This window comes from Trachypithecus francoisi, unplaced genomic scaffold (genome assembly GCF_009764315.1).
Source record: "Trachypithecus francoisi isolate TF-2019V2 unplaced genomic scaffold, Tfra_2.0 Lachesis_group16, whole genome shotgun sequence".
In the NCBI taxonomy this organism is placed as follows: Eukaryota; Metazoa; Chordata; class Mammalia; order Primates; family Cercopithecidae; genus Trachypithecus; species Trachypithecus francoisi.
The window spans coordinates 28,479,776-28,486,493 of NW_022681461.1; positions in this window are offsets into that span (position 1 = coordinate 28,479,776).

Genomic DNA, 6,718 nt, shown 5'->3' on the forward strand with positions numbered 1-6,718 from the left:
ACTCCTCACATTTCTGCAAGCCACAAAAATACTCCTTGGGGGATAGATAACATATAAACAAGTGAACAAACAAATCAGACAGGTAATTGGCAGAAATAACTTGTTTTAAAATACTTTTACCCCCGTTTGGAGTGGTAGAGGAGTAATCTTGCCTTGTCTGTCTTTAAATGGCTGTGTTTGCAAACTAACATCTATGATGTTGAGTGAAGAACGTGTTTTTAAATGACCGTTGGTAGTTTTAACTTTCGATGAAGGCGACTATTGGTCTTCTTCCAAGCGATGTGCCATGAAGAGCTTCTACTGAGTTCTACAAGAGCACTATGGGAGTGTTTCCCAAGACAAAGCTGACTTCTAGGTAGCTATGGGGAGCGCCCACAAACCTGGGCTGCGGTGAAAGTCAGCAGGATGGACTGGAAGAGCCAGAGGTCTGTGTGGGAAGTGTCAGCCCCTTCCTTCCGCCTCCTTCTCTTGGTCGGGGTACATGCTCCACTTTCTCCTGTGGGACTTAGTTTTCTCATCAGAAAAATGAGAAGAGCTGCTTACTGGTTAGGTCTGTCGGGAAGAGATTATGTCTGTCTTTAATAAACAAATGTAGTGTATTTAACTTTGTTGTATTTACTGATTCATTTTTGACCTTTTTCTACCACATACTGTCTATTTTATCTCAAAATATTTTTTTTTTCCTTTTCTAGACTGATGGATTGATAAAGTTTTCTGCATTTTCCCTTCCTTTCTCCCTAGGGTGATTTGTATTCTATACTTGCATGGCTTGTGCTTTTAGTATTACCCTAAGGCCAGCCTTTTTTTCTGTAAATGTTGAAAGCTATTCAATATTTCAATGCTACTGCAAGACTTGAAAACGGCCTCACTATGATTTATACACAGAAATCCTTTTGCCCACCTCCATTCTTTCATGTTGCTGTTGACCTGAATTCTAGTTTATCTTTTCTTCTGGCAAAACATAGTTATATTTTGGGGTTTATAACTCATATGGATTTAACATATATGTCAATAATAGCACAGGGTAGGGTATGAACCTATCATGGAACAATGTTGCTATATTTTAGCAGAATTAGTGTTAATCTGGAGTAGATTATTAGAAATTAAATATCAAATTATAATCCTTAGAGCAACTGCTTTAAAAGTAAAAACCTAGAGCAGAGCTGAAGGAGACAGAGACACAAAAAACCCTTCAAAAAAATCAATGAATCCAGGAGCTGGTTTTTTGAAAAAGTTAACAAAATAGACTGCTAACTAGACTAATAAAGAAGAAAAGAGAGAAGAATCAAATAGGGCACAAAAAAAAATGATAAAGGGGATGCCACCACTGACCCCACAGAAATACAAACTACCATCAGAGAATACCATAAACACCTCTAAACAAATATACTAGAAAATCTAGAAGAAAGGGATAAATTCCTGGATATATACCTCCTCCCAAGGCTAAACCAGGAAGAAGTCAAATCCCTGAATGGACCAATAACAAGTTCTGAAATTGAGGCAGTAATTAATAGTCTACCAACCAAAAAAAGCCCAGGACCAGATGGATTCACAGCTGAAATCTACCAGAGGTACAAAGAGGAGCTGGTACCATTCCTTCTGAAACTATTCCAAACAACTGAAAAGAAGGGACTCCTCCCTAACTAATTTTATGAGGCCAGCATCATTCTGATACCAAAACCTGACAGAGACACAGCAAAAAAAGAAAATTTCAGGCCAATATCCCTGATGAACATCGATGCGAAAATCCTCAATAAAATACTGGCAAACCAAATCCAGCAGCACATCAGAAAGCTTATCCACCATGATCAAGTTGGCTGCATCCCTGGGATGCTAGGCTGGTTCAACATATGCAAATCAATAAACATAATCCATCACATAAACAGAACCAATGACAAAAACCACATGATTATCTCAATAGATGCAGAAAAGACCTTCTATAAAATTCAAAATTCCTTCCTGTTAAAAATTCTCAATAAACTAGGTATTGATGGAACATATCTCAAAATAATATGAACTATTTATGAAAAATCCACAGCCAACATCATACTGAATGGGCAAAAGCTGGAAGCATTCCCTTTGAAAACTGATTCAAGACAAGCATGCCCTCTCTCACCACTCCTATTCAACATAGTATTGGAAGTTCTGGTCAGGACAATCAGGCAAAAGAAAGAAATAAAGCGTGTTCAAACAGGAAGAGAGGAAGTCAAACTGTCTCTGTTTGCAGGCGACATGATTCTATACGTAGAAAACCCCATCGCCTCAGCCCCAAAACTCCTTAAGACGATAAGCAACTTCAGCAAAGTCTCAGGATACAAAATCAATGTGCAAAATTCACAAGCATTCCTATACTCCAACAATAGATAAGCAGAGAGCCAAATCATAACGAAGTCGCATTCACAATTGCTGCAAAGAGAATAAGATACCTAGGAATATAGCTAACAAGGGATGTAAAGGACCTGTTCAAGGATAACTACAAACCACTGCTCAAGGAAATAAGGGAGGACATAAACCAATAGAAAAACATTCCATCTTCATGATAGGAAGAATCAATATTGTGAAAATGGCCATACTGCCTAAAGTAATTTATAGATTCAATGCTATTCCCATCAAACTATCATTGACATTCTTCACAGAATTAGCAAAAGCTACTTTAAATTTCACATGGAACCAAAAAAAGAGCCCATATAGCCAAGACAATCCTAAGCAAAAAGAACAAAGCTGAGCCATCACACTACCTGATTTCAAACTATACTGCAAGCCTACAGTAACCAAAACAGTTTGGTACTGGTATCAAAACAGACATAGACCAATGGAACAGAACAGAGACCTCAGAAATAACACCACACGTCTATAACCATCTGATCTTTGACAAACCTGACAAAAACAAGCAATGGAGAAAGAATTCCCTACTTAATAAATGGTGCTGGAAAAACTGGTTAGCCATATGCAGAAAACTGAAACTTGGACCCCTTCCTTAGACCTTATACAAAAATTAACTTAGGATGGATTAAAGACTTAAATGTAAAACCCAAAACCATAAAAACCCTAGAAGAAAACCTAGACAATACCATTTAGGACATAGGCATGGGCAAAGATTTCATGAAGAAAATGCCAAAAGCAATTGCAACAAAAGCCGAAATTGACAAATGGGATCTAATTAAACTAAACAGCTTCTGCACAGTCAAAGAAACTATCATCAGAGTGAACAGGCACCCTATAGAATGGGAGAAAAATTTTGCAATCTACTTATCTGACAAAGGTTTTATATCCAGAATATACAAAGAACTTAAACAAATTTACAAGAAAACAAACAGGCTGGGTGCGGTGGCTCAAGGCTGTAATCCCAGCACTTTGGGAGGCCGAGACGGGCGGATCACGAGGTCAGGAGATCGAGACCATCCTGGCTAACACGGTGAAACCCCGTCTCTACTAAAAATACAAAAAACTAGCCGGGCGTGGTGGTGGGCGCCTGTAGTCCCAGCTGCTCGGGAGGCTGAGGCAGGAGAATGGCGTAAACCCGGGAGGCGGAGCTTGCAGTGAGCTGAGATCTGGCCACTGCACTCCAGCCTGGGCGACAGAGCGAGACTCCATCTCAAAAAAAAAAAAAAAAAAAGAAAACAAACAAACAACCCCATCAAAAAGTGGGCAAAGGATATGAACAAACACTTCTCAAAAGAAGACATTTATGTGGCCAACAAACATATGAAAAAAAGCTCATCATCACTGATCATTAGAGAAATGCAAATCAAATCCACATGAGATACCATCTCATGCCAGTCCGAATGGCAATTAGTGAAAAAGTCAAGAAACAATAGATGCTGGTGAGACTGTGGAGAAATAGGAACACTTTTACACTGTGTGTGGGAATGTAAATTAGTTCAACCATTGTGGAAGACAGTGTGGCAATTCTTCAAGGATCTAGAACCAGAAATACCATTTGACCCAGCAATCCCATTAGTGGATATATACCTAAAGGAATTTAAATCATTCAACTATAAAGTCATATGCAGAGGTATTTTTATTGCTGTACTATTTACAATAGCAAAGATATGGAACCAACGCAAATGCCCATCGATGATGGACTGCATAAAGAAAATGTGGCACATATACACCATTGGAATACGATGCAGCCATAAAAAGGAATGAAATCACGTCCTTTGTAGGGACATGGATGATGCTGGAAGCTATAATTTTCAGCAAATTAACACAGGAACAGAAAACCAAACACCATCTGTTCTCACTCATAAGTGAGAGTTGAACAATAAAATCACATGGACACAGGGAGAGAAACAACACACACCGGGGCCTGTCGGCGGGTGAGGGGCAAAGGGAGAGAGAGCATTAGGACAAATACCTAATGCATGCAGGGCTTAAAACCGAGATGACAGGTTGATGGGTGCAGCAAACCGCCATGGCACACATATACCTATGTAACAAACCTGCATGTTCTGCACATGTATCCCAGAGCTTATAAAATGTAAAAATAAAAATAAATAAATAACTTTAAAATTACCTTTAAAAATCAACAGAGAACACCAAAAGCATGAGTAACAACAGAAATAAATAGATCATTTAAAATTTTTCAAAATTAAAAACTTCTGTGCTTCAAAGGGCATTATCAAGAAAGTGAAAAGACAACTGACAGAATGACAAAGCTTCCCGCAAATCATGTGTCTGTTCAGGAGCTTGCATCTAGAATGTATAAGAACCCTTACAACTCAGTAATCAAAAAGATAGCTTTAAAATGGGTAAAGGGGCCGGGCGCGGTGGCTCAAGCCTGTAATCCCAGCACTTTGGGAGGCCGAGACGGGCGGATCACCAGGTCAGGAGATCGAGACCATCCTGGCTAACACGGTGAAACCCCGTCTCTACTAAAAATACAAAAACTAGCCGGGCGAGGTGGCGGGCGCCTGTAGTCCCAGCTACTCGGGAGGCTGAGGCAGGAGAATGGCGTAAACCCGGGAGGCGGAGCTTGCAGTGAGCTGAGATCTGGCCACTGTACTCCAGTCTGGGCGACAGAGCGAGACTCCGCCTCAAAAAAAAAAAAAAAAATAAATAAATAAATAAATAAATAAATAAATAAAATGGGTAAAGGATCTGAACAGATATTTTTGCAAAAATATACACATGGCCAAAAAGCACATGAAAAGATACTCAACTTCACTGTTGTTAGGAAAATGTAAATCAAAGCCACAGCGAGATACCACTTCATACCCACTAGGATGGATACCATTTCTAAAACGACAGATAATAAAAAGGGTTGGTAAGAATGCGGCAGAATTGGAGCCTTCATCTATTGCTGGTAACAATGTAAAATGGCGAAACCAATTTGGTAACCAGTCTGGCAGTTCCTCAAATGTTTACACAGAGAATTGACCCAGTAGTTAAGCTCTGAGGTACATACCCAAGAAAAACGAAAACCAATGTTTACGCAAAGACATACTCATATGTTCATAGCAGCGTTATTCACAATAACCAAAATATGGAAACAACCTGAATATGTACCAACTGATGAATGAATTTTCTTGAAAACAGTATATGCTTATAATGAAATATTATTCAACCATAAAAAGGAATGAAGTACTGATACATGCCACAACATGAACAAATCTTGAGAACATTATGCTAAGTGAAAGAGGCAAGTCACAGAAGACCATCATATTGTAAAATTGCATATGTTTGAAATGTTCAGAATAGACAAATTCATAGAGACAGAAATTGGATCAGTGGTTCCTAGGGTCTAGGGAGATGGGGAGATTGTGGAGTGATGGCTAAGGATTGAGGGGTTTCTTTTTGGAGTAATGAAAATGTTCTAAAATTCATTACAGTGATTGATATACAACTCTATGACTATACTTAAAAAACATTGAATTATAAACTTCAAATGGGTGAATTATATGGTATGTTAATTAAATCTCAATAAAGTGGTTAAAAATTCAGAGGAGTAGAAATTGTACTCTAGAAAATATCTGTTTAATGCAAGTGATAGCAAGAAGCATGCAATAACATTTACAAACCTTAAAAACATTATGGTTACTGAGAGAAGCCAGATGACAAATAATACATATTGTCCAATTCTGCTTATATAAAATTTCTAGAACAGGCAAAATGATACAAACAGAAAGCAAATCAGTGTTAGTCTGTGGTTCAGAATGAGAGCCAGGATTGAGGGCATGCAGCCTTGTAGGAAGTTTGTGGGTGCTGGAAGAACACTAACACTGGGCTGTGGGCTGGTTGTACAACTGCATGGATTCACTAAAACTCACTGGACTGGGTATGAATATTATGGTATATAAATTATACCTCAATAAAGCTGTTTCAGGCTGGGCACGGCGGCTCACACCTGTAATCCCAGCACTTTGGGAGGCCGAGGCAGGTGGATCACGAGGTCAGGAGATTGAGACCATCCTGGCTAACATGGTGAAACCCCATCTCTACTAAAAATACAAAAAGTTAGCCGGGTGTGGTGGCGGGCGCCTGTAGTCCCAGCTACTCAGGAGGCTGAGGCAGGAGAATGGGGTGAACCCAGGACGTGGAGCTTGCAGTGAGCCGAGATCACTCCACTGAACTCCAGCCTGGGCAACAGAGCGAGACTCTGTCTCAAAAAAAAAAAAAACAAAAAAACAAAAAAAAAACTGTTTTAAAGAAGAAATAAAATGCTTTACAATTTTTATACTTGATAATTAATTATATTCACTGACATATTGTTTCAATT